We start from the raw sequence: 15,079 nt of genomic DNA, 5'->3' as shown, positions 1-15,079 counted from the left end.
AGCTTCATCATTGCAGTATATTCATCATCGCAGCAATTCACCAGTTCCAGTGCGGTTGCTCTCAAGTCCAGTTCCCCATAGCTGGTAGACAGTCTTGTCCAGCTTATCCTCAGCCGAACCCTGTTCATCATTAGCTCCAGTCGAATCCTGCTCAACATTGATCCTGCTCATTCTTACCAAGTAAGGAGAGTGTAAAACTATTATCTACAATTTCCACCCAGTTTTCATACGGTTAATCCTCTGCTACACTCCTCCCTACTGCACTACATTCACCATCGTGTCATCAACACAAGTCCCTTTTGTTCCAGTTGTCAGGATACGGCTCCCTCTGCTGAGGCTTGGGTTCGACTCCCTGTCAGGGATTGCTCCTTACTGCTACATCTCACTGTTTCCTTCAGACCAGCCAATTCTACACATAGGGCCTAAATCAGACCTGATCATAGATGTGCAAAAAAATGCACATCTGCGATCAAAATCTTTGACATGCTGGGACACCCAGCACAGAGCAAGTCCATCTCGCATGCCAGGTTCTAACCCTCCCAGACTTGCAAAAGCATTGCATGGCAGCTATGCTTTTGAACTTGCGGAGTAGCTCTCTGCCTACGCAGCCTAGCTGTGAAGGCAGATGGCTACCCGTCATGTTTTTGGCTGCAGTTACTGCGTGTGTTGTCATGAAGTGCAGCGACCTGCCCTAGCAACAGTCTGGAAATGCCTCTGTTGTTCAGACCATGCTGCCGCAATGCTGTGCTAATACCAGTACACCCCCGACCACCCCGCGACCGCCTCTGCCTGTTAATCAGGCAGAGGCGATCGCAAAAGTGAGATGCCGTCACATCTCAGCAGTGCGGCTTCTGTGCATGTGCACACCGCACTGGCCTTCAGCCTGCAACCAGGTTTGAATCAGGCCCATAGGCCTCCAGTTACCAGCACAGACTTCACATAGACTCCGGGTTCACAAAACAAAGACATGACACCCTTCCCAAAACATTCATGTAAGAGTATTCCATACCTCCCAAATGTCCTGATTTTTATGGTACAGTTCTGATGTGCTGGCAAAAAAAAAAAAGTATGGATTCATTCAAAAAGTGAGTGTTGTGGTGAATCAAGCAACAGTTTGGTCAGATTTTTCTCGATTTGGCATGTGTAAATATTGGGAAGTTTGGTAATGTGCACTTGAAGTTGGGAGCAGGGCCATTTCTTGGGGCAGGCGAGCAGTGCAACCACACTGGGCGCCCGCCGTGGCACTAACTGTGGCTCCCTGCTTCCTGCTTCCCCCTCCTATTTCTCCCCGAGTAACCCGCTCGGGGGGCGGAGTTTCATGGAATGACGCGGTTGCGTCTTTACGTCACGACGCAACCCCGTCACTCCGCGAAACTCCCCCCCCTGAGCGGAGTACAGAGGGGGATCCAAGTTAGGAAGAGGGAAAGGCCAGCGCGAGGAGCGACTGGTGAGGCGGGCCGGAGAGCGGTAATCGCCTCTGTAAGTATTCTCTCTCTCTCTCAATGTGTAAAATGGGTACACCTGCCGTAATGTGTGAAATGGGGACTCTTGCCTGCCGTAGTGTGGGGATTTAATGTATCAAGGGCATTGCGGTGTGTGGCATAATATGGTGCAGGGGGCATTACTGTGTGGGGCTTAATATGGTAGAATTTTATTTTCCTGTGGTGGTCGTGATCTGTTGGAGCAGGGTCAAAAACTGGATTGTGAGGCAGTCTTTTCAGACGAGGCCATGCCCATTTAAATGAGGCCACACCCATTTAGATGAGGCCACGCCCCCTTGTCGGGTGCGCGCGCAATGTTTTTTTTTTTCTAGGTGTGTGTGTGGGGGGGGCACGTTTTTTTATGTCATGGAGGCGGCGCATTTTTAAATCTCGCACTGGGAGCCAAATTGGCTAGAAACAGCCCTGGTTGGGAGATAGACATGAAAGGTGACATAAAAACAGCAACAGGTCTAATGCTATATTGCAACATATGTACAGTAGCATGTTAAAGTATTGCCATTTTAGCTATTGTGTATAAACACAAAAAGTATGCCACCCTGGAGTCTAATGAGGACCAGGTGTTCAGCAGGAAGTGTAGACTTTGCTGCTGATACCACTAAACCATTGGCCCCTCGGTACAGTAAATACTGATTATGAGTTCAAGTACAATTGGGTAGGACACAGACTGGTATGCTGAAGTTTGTATACAAAATGTGCCAGGCAATGGCTGAAACTGAAGCATGGTTTTGGTGCAGAGGTCGAGGCAGGCAGCATAAAACAGGACACAGTCCAAATTCAAGGCAGGTGGCAGGTTGGGTAATCATGTCCTGCTCCAAGGAAACATGAATTTACAGTAAACCCTCCATAATATAATATACTAATGGTAACATATACACCCTCTTTGGGGATATGTATCACTCCTTTGTATTATATACTGTAATATTATCAGACTTTATACAACTTATATTTTAAGTAAAGAATTTACTACAGCTATTGCTAAAAAAACAAACCAAAAAAAACAATATTAGAAACATACAGACACCAACTTTTGTTTTTACATTTTTTTATTTACATTATCTCTAAAGCTGGGAAAACACCTGGACGACTTGACGGCCAACTGGCCATCGCACCAACTCGAGCAGCCGATTCAGTTAAGAGTACACATGTATTGATCGGCTGCTTGATGTGTCATCCTGGGGTGTAGTATGGTATGCCGGCAGCCGGGCTCCCTGCGACCAGCATACCGGCGCCGGGAGCCCGACCATCGGCATACTGACAGCGTGGCGAGCGCAAATGAGCCCCTTGCGGGCTCGCTGCGCTCGCCATGCAGTGGGCATGGTGGCGCGCTATGCACGCCACGCTATTTTATTCTCCCTCCAGGGGGGTCGTGGACCCCCACGATGGAGAAAAAGTGTCGGTATGCCGGCTGTCGGGATTCCGGTGCCGGTATACTGTGCGCCGGGATCCCGACAGTCGGCATACTGAAGACCACCCGTCATCCTGACGTCATATCTGGACGGGCATTTGAATTTGCCTGGTCAGTTTTGACTTCAGTCCACATAGCAAGTGTTCAGTCAGTCTGCAGACCGCCCGTACACACAGCCAAATGTGCAGCTATATCTTTAGATTTATCGGACATACCATACTGTCTGCAAACTATGACTGATTCGCAATATACCATTTTTTGGGATTCATTCATTAAGCCATACATTGTAAAGCATATGATTCTTCTACTACTGGTCATTATGATAAACTGGTCAGTATGATTTCACTCAACACATGGATACAATCTGTTCATTACTACTAGTGATGAACGGGTTCGGATCCTCGGGATCCGAACCCGCCCGAACTTCACCTTTTTTTTCACGGGTCCGAGCAACTCGGATCCTCCCGCCTTGCTCGGTTAACCCAAGCGCGCCCGAACGTCATCATCCCGCGGTCGGATTCTCGCGAGATTCGTATTCTATATAAGGAGCCGCGCATCGCCGCCATTTTTCACTCGTGCATTGGAGATGATCGTGAGAGGACGTGGCTGGCGTCCTCTCAGTTTCTATGTTCAGTGGGCTGCAAATATCTGTGCTCAGTGTGTGCAAATATCTGTGCTCAGTGTGCTGCAAATATCTGTGCTCAGTGTGCTGCAAGAGCAAATATGTACGTTCTCTGCCTGAAAAACGCTCCATATCTGTGCTCAGTGTGCTGCAAATATCTATGCTCAGTGTGCTAATTACTTTATTGTGGGGACTGGGGACCAGCAGTATTATTGTGGGAGGCTTGCATTATAAAGTGAGGCTTGGGTTATTATGTGAGTTTGAAACAGCAGCAGGTGAGTTAGAATACAGCAAAAGGTGAGTTTTATAATACACCAAGTGACACAAAAATTTGCAATACCATTAACATCTGATACAATGTTTGGCCTTGTGCAGTGCAATGGATGTAAAGCATTTGTTTGGAAAGAGGTAGCGTGGAGACTCGGCTGCTGTCCAATCTGTGAGCAATTTTCTCTGCTGAAGGAGGAGATAGCAAAACTGCATGCTGAGATTTGTAGGATGTCTGTGTCTTTGAAGCCTCCACTGCCTCAGAGAGCCACCAGAAGACATTCTGCCTGGACTACTGTGGGCTCTCAAGGGCAGAGATTTCCAGAGGGACACAGACACCTCCCGCAAGCGGTGACACTGCAAAACTTGTATGCTACTCTTGCAGGACTGGAAGATACAACTAATAGAGGCACTACAGAACAGGAGGATATGGGGACTTCTACCAACTATAGGAACAGGAAATGGAACAGGAAAATTGCATTTTCAAAAAGGAATGCACTTCTCTTGGGAGATTCCATTATTAGAGGAATACATCTGGGAAATGCATATGAAGTAGATAAAGAAGTAAGGTGCTTACCTGGAGCCACAGCTCCAAGGGATAAAGAGAGCATGCTAAGAATTGTAAAGGCAGCAAGAAAAGATGGGGAGGTGGATGTCATTGTCCACCTAGGGACAAATGACCTGGCAAATGCTGAACTCATGGCCGTAAAAGATGAATTTACGAAGTAAGGGACTGCTCTGAAGCAGGTGGCAACCACTGTATCTTTTTCAGAAGTATTGCCAGTACACAGAGGGGAAGATAGAACTCATTGCATCAGAAACTTCAACGTTTGGCTAAGGACATGGTGCAATGAGGAGAGATTTGGATTTATAGGCCACAGTCACACCATCTGGCAATATAGTAGCTTATACAAAAGCGTCTTATACATCTGGCAATATAGTAGCTTATACAAAAGCGTCACTTTTGTATAGATGTATTCCTCTATACAAAAGTGACGGCCTGCACCCATCTTCAAGGGGAACAAGAATACTAACTGAACAGTTTGGATGCTTCATCAAGAACTATTTAAACTAACAAAGGGGGGCAGTGAACCAAACAAGAATAAAGAAATCTGCTCCCCCAACACAGAGGTATTGTTTCTGCAGGCAAAGGGAATAGGAAGCATATCCACAGCAACAGAAGATAATTCAGATCAAAACCAAATAAAAATAGGCAGAGAGAAGAACATAGCTAGGAACAGAAAAAGCACAAACAAAACTCTAAAAGCTATGTGTGCAAATGCTAGGAGCTTAGGAAATAAAATCCCATAGCTAACTGCAATAATGACAAGGGATGATCTAGACATTGTGGCAATTACAGAGTCATGGTACAATGAAAATCATGACTGGGATATAGCTATACCGGGATATACTTTATTTAGGAAGGACAGAATTGGAAAAATTGGAGGAGGGGTAGCAATGTATGTAAAAAAATACCATAAATACTACATTAATACTAACTGAACAGAATACAAAAACAGAGGAATACTAACTGAACAGTTTGGATGCTTCATCAATAACTATTTAAACTAACAAAGGGGGGCAGTGAACCAAACAAGAATAAAGAAATCTGCTCCCCCAACACAGAGGTATTGTTTCTGCAGGCAAAGGGAATAGGAAGCATATCCACAGCAACAGAAGATAATTCAGATCAAAACCAAATAAAAATAGGCAGAGAGAAGAACATAGCTAGGAACAGAAAAAGCACAAACAAAACTCTAAAAGCTATGTGTGCAAATGCTAGGAGCTTAGGAAATAAAATCACATAAGTAACTGCAATAATGACAAGGGATGATCTAGACATTGTGGCAATTACAGAGTCATGGTACAATGAAAATCATGACTGGGACATAGCTATACCGGGATATACTTTATTTAGGAAGGACAGAATTGGAAAAAATTGGAGGAGGGGTAGCAATATATGTAAAAAATACCATAAATACTACATTAATACAAAGTATTGAAGAAAAAACTGAGGCCCTCATGATTAAGCTACGTGCGAAATGCGCATTGGAGTGAGGCGCTGGTAGCCCCGTTTTTTGCTCCTGCAAATATTGTATCATTATGTTATGTGTCATGAATACTAAATAAGTGATCTAATCAAAGTATGCAAACACTAACAGAAGCTCTTTGCATTATGAGAAAGCTCTAAATGCATGCAGCACGTGTAGACTGTCATTTTGTGATACCTTCCCACTCAGCACAACGTACGTGCATCTAGTACACTGATAGCAGGCATAAAGGCTTAATATTAGAGATCAATCTTAGCCCTATTTGATAATACACTGGCAGCATTGATTTATCTGCATGTAATTACACAGCGGTGGCAATCTGGATTATGTACCTCATAATTGTATAGAGGAAAGATCTAATAGCCAAGCTGCCATATAGTATTATTATGTCTGCGACCGTTTGATGCAGAACTGCATACCTATAAACTAAGTCTCCACAGCCCTGCATGAGCTAAAGTGGGAGGCAGCAACTGTGAATGGGATAACTCCGTATTCCCATATTACAGTACATTGTTATTATAGATGTACTGATCTGGGATTATGCTCTGCATTAAGGCACAGAGGAGTGAATGAGCAACCCATCTGTTACAATATAGCTACAGTGATCTGCTCAGTCAATATGTAACAGTGTGGGATTGAACACAATACACTGTATCAACCTCACCACATTGTATGAGGAAATACACTATTGAACTGAAAGGACAGTTAAACTGTACTTAATATAAGATTGCATACTAGCTATTTCATGCTTAGTGATCTATATACATCCTATCCGTAATTACCTCACAACCATACAATTGGACTGGTGTATGAGAGGAGGGAGGATATCACGAATAGATCACTTTATGATATATTTAGTGAATCAGAATTAATATATCATTTTAGTTCAGACACAATAATACTAATGATATTTGGATTGAATATTTAAATAATAACAGGAGGAATATCGGGTGCTCCAACGCCAGATTTTATTATTTCATTTCTTTCTATCTCTATATTTTAATATTTCGCTTTTTATAGTTAAGTGGGGAGATTACATTTTATGATACTAATAAAAGTTATATTTTAAAAATTGAAAAAATTGTGAAACTTATCGACTAAGTGCACCACACAACTACCCTCCTTTTTTTTCTCCTTTCGGTAAGCCCTTTGGGTGACCATAGAAACAGGGGAAAAGTTGATTATTCGTATTGGCGTGATATACAGGCCACCAGGTCAGGAAAAGGAACTCGACAAGAACCTATTGCAGGACATAACTAAAATGGCATTAAAAGGAGAGGTAATAATCATGGGAGACTTTAATCTTCCTGATGTAAACTGGGAGGAGTCTGTTGCTAGTTCCACTAGAAGTAGGAACATTTTAAATTCCCTTCAGGGAGCATCCCTCCACCAATTGGTGAGGGAGCCCACTCGGAAAGACGCAATATTAGACTTGATACTTACAAATGGAGACAGATTATCGGACGTAAAAGTGGGTGAAAACCTGGGATCCAGTGATCATCAAGTAGTATGGTTCAGCATTAAGACAGAGACTGACTGACTCGTCCCATACAAAAACAAAGGTGTTGGATTTTAGGAAGGCTGATTTTGTAGCAATGGGAAAATGTGTAAGCGATTCATTGGCAGAGTGGAGGAACTTGGAAGCAGTGCAGGAGAGGTGGGAAACATTAAAATGTGCAATATTGAAGGCAACAGACCTTTGTATCAAAACTGTTAGGAAAAACACAAGGAAATGGAAGCCAGTGTGGTTTGCAAAAGAAGTAGCAAATATTGTGAGAGCAAAAAAGATGGCTTTTAGGAAATATAAGCAGACACAAAATAATGAAGACAAAGAGATATATCTTGTTAGACAGAAGGAGACCTTGAAGGTAATCAGATGTGCAAAGGCACAAGCTGAGGAGAAAATGGCCCAGTCAGTGGGTAAAGGAGGCAAAACTTTTTTTAGGTATATAAGCGAAAGGAGAAAAACAAAAGGCGGAATTATAAAACTAAAGATGGACACTGGGAGTTTTGTTGAAGGAGACAATTTAATAGCAGATCATCTTAATGATAATTTTTGCTCAGTATTTACTACTGAAAGAGAGGGGAAGGGGCCACAGTTAAGTTGCAGGGATATACAGGAAAATGAAACAAGTACATTTACAGAGGAGAAGGTCCCAACAGAACTCTCAAAGCTGAAAGTGGACAAATCTATGGGGCCAGATGGGATACATCCAAGGATACTAAAAGAACTTAAAGAGGTGCTGGTAGCACCATTGACAGAATTATTCAACCAGTCATTAGCTACAGGAGTAATTCCAGAGGACTGGAAAAGAGCAAACGTAGTCCGACTGCACAAAAGTGGAAGCAAGGAAGAGGCAAACAACTACAGACCAGTGAGTCTTACATCAGTAGTAGGGAAATTGATGGAAACTCTCTTAAAAGAAAGAGTTGTAGATTATCTCAAATCCGGCAATTTACAGGATCCCAAACAGCATGGATTCACTGGGGGGAGATCATGTCAAACAAATCTTATTGACTTTTTTTGATTGTGTGACTAAAGTGATGGATAAAGGTGGAGCCATGGATATAGCTTATCTAGACTTTAGAAAGGCTTTTGACACTGTTCCACATCGCAGACTGCTAAATAAACTTGAAAGTTTGGGATTGGATATTAGGATTATTGAATGGATAAGATCTTGGTTGAAGGATAGAAAACAGAGAGTTGTGGTAAATGGAGTGCATTCACAGGAGGGAACTGTTACCAGTGGAGTACCCCAGGGATCTGTACTTGGACCAGTGCTTTTTAATATCTTTATTGGTGACATTGCAAATGGCATTAAAGGGAAAGCATGCCTTTTTGCAGATGACACAAAGGTATGCAACAGGGTAGACACACCAGGTGGGGTAAAACAAATGATTGAGGATCTAGGTAGTCTAGAGGAACGGTCAAGAGTCTGGCAATTATAGTTTAATGCCAAAAAATGCAAAATCATGCACTTGGGTCTCAAAAATCCTAAAGCTAAATATAGTATTAATGGCACTATACTGGAAACTACTGAGGAGGAAAGGGATCTAGGAGTCACTATTTCAGATGACTTAAAGGCAGGTAAGCAATGTAACAAGGCAATGAGGAAGGCTAGTCAGATGCTTGGCTGCATTGGGAGAGGATTCAGCAGCAGAAATAAAGAAGTAATAATGCCACTGTATAGGTCATTGGTACGGCCTCATCTAGAATACTGTATTCAGTTCTGGAGGCCATATCTTCAAAAGGATATTAATACATTAGAAACTGTATAAAGGGGGGCAACTAAAATGGTGCATGGCCTACATCACAAAACATACCCAGAAAGACTAAGAAATCTCAATATGTATAGTTTGGAGCAGAGAAGGGAAAGGGGGGACATGATAGAAACTTTCAAATATATCAAGGGTTTTAACAAAGTCCAGGAGGGAAACATTCTCCAAATGAAGAGAAGCAATAGGACACGAGGACATGCACTGAGGTTGGAGGGGGGGAGGTTCAGGGGAAATTTGCGGAAAAATTATTTCACAGTAAGGGTAGTGGACAAGTGGAATAGCCTCCCATCAGAGGTGGTAGAGGCTAAGACAGTAGAGCAATTTAAACATGCATGGGATAGACATAAGGATATCCTTACAAAGAAATAAAAATCAAATAAGGTTAGAGATAAAAATAATGTAAAAAAAAAAGGGGCAGACTAGATGGGCCAAGTGGTTCTTATCTGCCGACAAATTCTATGTTTCTATGTTTCTATGTTATATAGTAGGAGGACAGTGCAGAGTTTTGCTGACCAGTGACCACCAGTATTTTACGTTCTCTGCCTGAAAAACGCTCCATATCTGTGCTCAGTGTGCTGCAAATGTCTGTGCTCAGTGTGCTAATTGCTTTATTGTGGGGACTGGGGACCAGCAGTATTATATAGTAGGAGGACAGTGCAGAGTTTTGCTGACCAGTGACCACCAGTATTATACGTTCTCTGCCTGAAAAACGCTCCATATCTGTGCTGCATTGTAGTATATAGTAGGAGGACAGTGCAGAATTTTGCTGACCACCAGTATAACTATATATATATATAGCAGTACGGTACAGTAGTCCACTGCTCTACCTACCTCTGTGTCGTCAAGTATACTATCCATCCATACCTGTGGTGTGATAATGCTGATTATCTTTACAGGAATAAAAGCTATACCTTAAACACACCGTAAATACACTTTAAACCTTTAGCCGCTGCGGCCGCTATACTTAATTCACACTCTACGCACCTTTTACACTATTAGCGTACAGAGTCCCGTACAGTGTACGGACTTTGCATACACATGCTGCGCTGACGGTACAAAGTACTCACAGCGTGTACACACCCAGAGATACACTTTAAACCTTCTACAGCAATGCGATGCAATAATAATAATATACTTTAAACCTTAGCAGGGCAATGAGCACACGACACCAATTGTGATTTTACCGCTGGGTTCCGACACCACAGTGGATTATTTCTGAAAGGGGGTTTACAATACAAATTATACACTACAATACAAGACAATATATAACAGAATAATGGCTACAGGTCAATGTACATACGTGAGTATATTCGCGTACGCTTCCCGGTCCGGTCCTCCGTCATCAAATAGATAATGTTGTGAGTCTTGTGTCAGGCCAGGCAGCAGCAGGCTTTATTTATACAAGTCTTCCAAAAGCAATACAATGGATACTGTAATCCCGTTGTCCATTGGACACAGGAATGCACTTTTACAGTACAGGAGAGGTCATAGGTTGATTTGAAAAGGTAGGCAGTGTCTTTCTCAACTGCTCTGGTGGGTGGTCTCCTCTGGATTCCCGCCGCATACATAATATACAGTAAATACAGTTTATATCTATATTCTGCTTCTGCACATAACTATCCGCAGGAACATGCGATCTTCCACAGACCAACACCGGAATGTTACCCTTAAAATACCCTACAGCTGGATACCAAATACCACCTTATAACTTTTGTCTGTCCCCTCTTATCCTGTAAAGGTGAATCTCTTTGTTCTGCAACCATTTAAACAGCTATAACTTTCTGATGTGGTGCAAGGAGAATATGTATACATTGTGCACTATTAGGATTAAATATGTAATGTGTTTTGATGGCTCTCCATGCGTACACAAACTCTGCCGTAAATACCCATACCACGCCACGATGCGCAGGACGGCGGGAGCAACCATACGCAAATTGTGGATATGTGCACGCAAGGCAGAACAAGCGCACGTGCAGTGGGCATGTGTGTGCAGTTTGTACGTGATGTGTGTTCTGCAATATTTTTTTACTTTGACAGTCCACCCTTTGGCAATCACTAATAACTGCCACTATCTAATCACTAAACAGAAAAATATCAATACAATATCTACAGACGATTGGATGGTCGGAGGAGAGTCGTAGGTGGGAAATGTATGACCTAGTGGGATAGTAAAAAGCATGTATGTATGAATCCATGTCTGAGGGGCATGTATCATCGTGCCATATATGTTTTAGATAAGCTTCGAGGTATTGCGAAGTATACATTAAATCCTTCTTATCCCGTATTAAGGGTCTGTAAGTGGGCCGACAAACACTACCGAGCTCTTTTCGGCTTCTTGTTCCAACAAATGGGGTGCACATTTAGTTGATGATACATGGAGGGGGAACATATGTGAGTGCTAATATATGTGGATATCACCTGTCGACTATGTGTGTCATTAACTGAAGGTTGTAGAGATGAAGACAAGACACATATCTAAAATACATTCACATAACGTTTACATAAACATTCTTAGGTAGGGCTGATGTCTTTTCCGGATGGGTGTATCTGGGCAGAGGGGGAGACAAAGGAAAAACGGGTGAAAGAAACAGGCCATGGAATTCATTTGCAATACTTATCATAACAATGTCTCTATGGATGGGTCGTAAATTAAATCTGCTGCTATGACAATGCCCGCACTCCTTAAACTCATCAAATTTGTGCCGTGCTTGCGCCGCATCAGAATTCGAACACACCTGAATATCAAGCCAATAATTATGACGACTCCCAGGATACAAAGGAGAAACTTTCCTACACTCATAATAACATTTTGTGCCCACTCTCCTAATCATGAGAACCAATTTTGTGGGTTCAACTATGAGACCCAGCCGGTCAGCTCATTACCCACAGCAGTCAGGGTAAGGTTGTGTCTCCTCCGGAACTCCCACTTCAACTGCAATATATCATCCATCTTTTGATCGATAATCTCTGTGGAGTCATCAGTGCTGTTTGTAATATACTTACAGCACTTTACACCATACTGAGTTGCCAGAGTAACACAGTACCCACCCGTCATGGCTGTGACATAATTTAGGACCATCCTGTGCTGAATCAGTTCTGTCTTGTAAGCTTGTAACTCCCTTCCCGTATACCTGAAGGTGTTGTCATACAACTCAGTGATAGAATCTATCAAGTTCGCTAGCGCATGGATATACCTATAATTTATAATTCCTCTGGCAATACGGGTGATGTCTAATGCGAGAAGGAATTGAATCCCGGTGGATTCGTGGATCAAATCAGAGGCTACGTGCTCTGTCCTCTCTATGAGGTGTCTCTTGACGATGTGTTCATAGTGAGTATGAGTATAAGGAGCCTAAGCACTGCGGTGAACATCTTTCATCTTATCATGGGTTATGGTCATGACCTCTGGCAACACTCTTCCAACATAACACAATCCCTCTGAGTTCGGGGCAAGCCACTTATACGCCTTCCTCCCACATATGAAATAGGCATCATCGGGGAGAACATAGGGGACAGAATATGACATTACCATATTACAAACTTTCCAAGTGAAAAACCCAATCCCTAGTTCTCCCATCTGCTCAGTACAAGTATCAGGCTGGATGATATGAGCACAGTACCCTGGTGATACTTCTCCAACCCACATGGTCTTGCTTCCTTGAGTATACAAATACCGAAAATACCTTCCACTGTTGGCTATTTGGCGTATAAGTTCAGAGTCTATGGGTATCCTATCAGCTCTGTGCGAAAAGGCCATTGTCTGGTTATTCCACGTCACTTCCCAATTTCCTGGTTTTCGGTAATTGGAAATATTGAAACATAATAAGGATCTATCTACATGATACTGGTGGAGCTTCAAACTAGGGGGCCTAGAAATATTGAATTTCTTGTCCACCGGTCTCCCACCCCGTAATTCGAGTACCTCATCTATTGATAAAGCGTACGGTACTAATCCTGACTTGCTCTGACCTTGAGGTACTTGTGAGCACACCCAGCATTCTGTCTGGTTTAAGACCTTACCCACTAGTGAGTGGTAATCACTCAATGGATGACGGTCCATGTTGATATTAAGGCTGGACTGACATCTCTGGATGCACCCATCCTCGACTATGTTCTCACAATTCCTACAAATGCAATTTTCCTCAGCCAATAACCCTTCACAGTGCCTCCGAGCTCCCTGACTACCAGATCGCTTTCTGATACTCGCCTTTGCTCGAGTGATGTGTTGCTCTTGAGATTCTACAAATCCATCCTTGCCATCAGAACCCATTCCAGATCCTTTCTCGACCTCTCTGGGACCCTCACCGAAACAGACTGTCCTGGTCAACAACAGGATTAACAGGAAAACCAGGAACGCAGTCTCTTGGGGTAAGTCCAACTTGTTAAGGGAAGAGAAGGGAAACAAGAAGGGGGAGAAAGAGAAGGAGGGTAGTGGGGGATGGAGAAAATAAAAAAAACTGGTGCGACAACCGCCTCTGGTCTTGTTGTTCTCCGCGCTCAGGTGCAGTCTCAACAGTACTGCCTCTCAACCTTCACGGAACAGACACTCTAGTGATACGATGTTCTCTACACTCTGCTCTTTGTCACGGGTTCTCTCTGGGTCAGCGACCTTCTTACAGTGGGACGAGTGGACCCAAGTCTCTCTTTCGGCAACCTTTAATGCTTTAATGCTGTCGTGTTGGTTAGCAAGACTTGGTACGGTCCTTCCCACCTGTCAATGAGGCAACCTGAGCGTAGAAAATTTCGAATCATTACAGTCCCAGGTTCAATGTCATGACAATTACTGTTCGGTAGGTCAGGAATCACCAGCTTTAGATTTCTATTTTGATTCCTCAGCTGCTGGTTCATCCTAACCAAATATTTTACATTTACTTCGTTATTGCATTTCAAATCATCCTGGGGGTCTATCATTACATGAGGTTGTCGGCCAAAAAGAATCTCAAAGGGTGATAGGTTAAGGGGGGACCTGGGAGTGGTTCTGATGATGTACAATACTAGTGGCAAAGCTTCTGGCCACAACAATCCAGTCTCAGCCATCACTTTGCTCAGCTTGTTCTTAATAGTGCTGTTAATTCTCTCCACCTTCGCACTCGCCTGTGGTCGGTACGGAGTATGCAGCTTGCTATTAATTCCCATCAATTTGCACATTACCTGAAAGACTTCACCTGTAAAATGGGTACCCCTATCGCTTTCAATTATTCTAGGGATACCATATCTACACACAAATTCCTGCACAATTTTCTTTGCAGTGAACGTAGCAGTATTTGTGGCAGCAGGGAACGCTTCTACCCAATTGGAAAATACATCAATACAGACTAGCACATATTTTAAATTCCTACAGGGTGGTAACTGTATGAAATCAATTTGTATTACCTGAAAAGGGCCGTCTGTCGGAGGGATATGGGATGGTTCTGTTGGTATTGACTTTCCAATATTCTTCCTCAAGCAAGTAAGACATGTCATTGCTCTCTTACCCACATGAGAAGAGAATCCTGGCGCACACCAGTAGGCACTCACCAGCTTACACATACCCTCTTTACCCAGATGAGTCAGACCGTGTGCCGCCTCAGCTAAGCTTGGAAGATATGCTCTGGGGGCCACTGGCTTACCGTGTCCACCTGTCCAGAGTCCTGAGGACTCCTGGCCATACCCCTTTGACCTCCAGACCGCGTTTTCCTGGAGAGAACAAAAATTTTGCATTTCAATTAATTTTTGTGTGTTAATTGTGTTGAATGTCATCAGTGATGTGATGTTCGTTTGTATGGGGGTGCTGGCTGCTGATTTAGCAGCTTTGTCTGCCCGGCTGTTACCAAGTGAGATTGGGTCTTGGTTGTAAGTGTGTGCTTTGCACTTGATAACAGCCACTCTGTATGGTTCTTGTATTGCTGTTAGAAGCCTTTTTATGTGGGATGCATGCGCTACAGGTGTGCCAGCTGCCGTCATAAAATTTCTG

The sequence above is a fragment of the Pseudophryne corroboree genome, chromosome 2 (genome assembly GCF_028390025.1).
Source record: "Pseudophryne corroboree isolate aPseCor3 chromosome 2, aPseCor3.hap2, whole genome shotgun sequence".
NCBI lineage: Eukaryota > Metazoa > Chordata > Amphibia > Anura > Myobatrachidae > Pseudophryne > Pseudophryne corroboree.
This window is presented reverse-complemented; position numbering follows the sequence as displayed.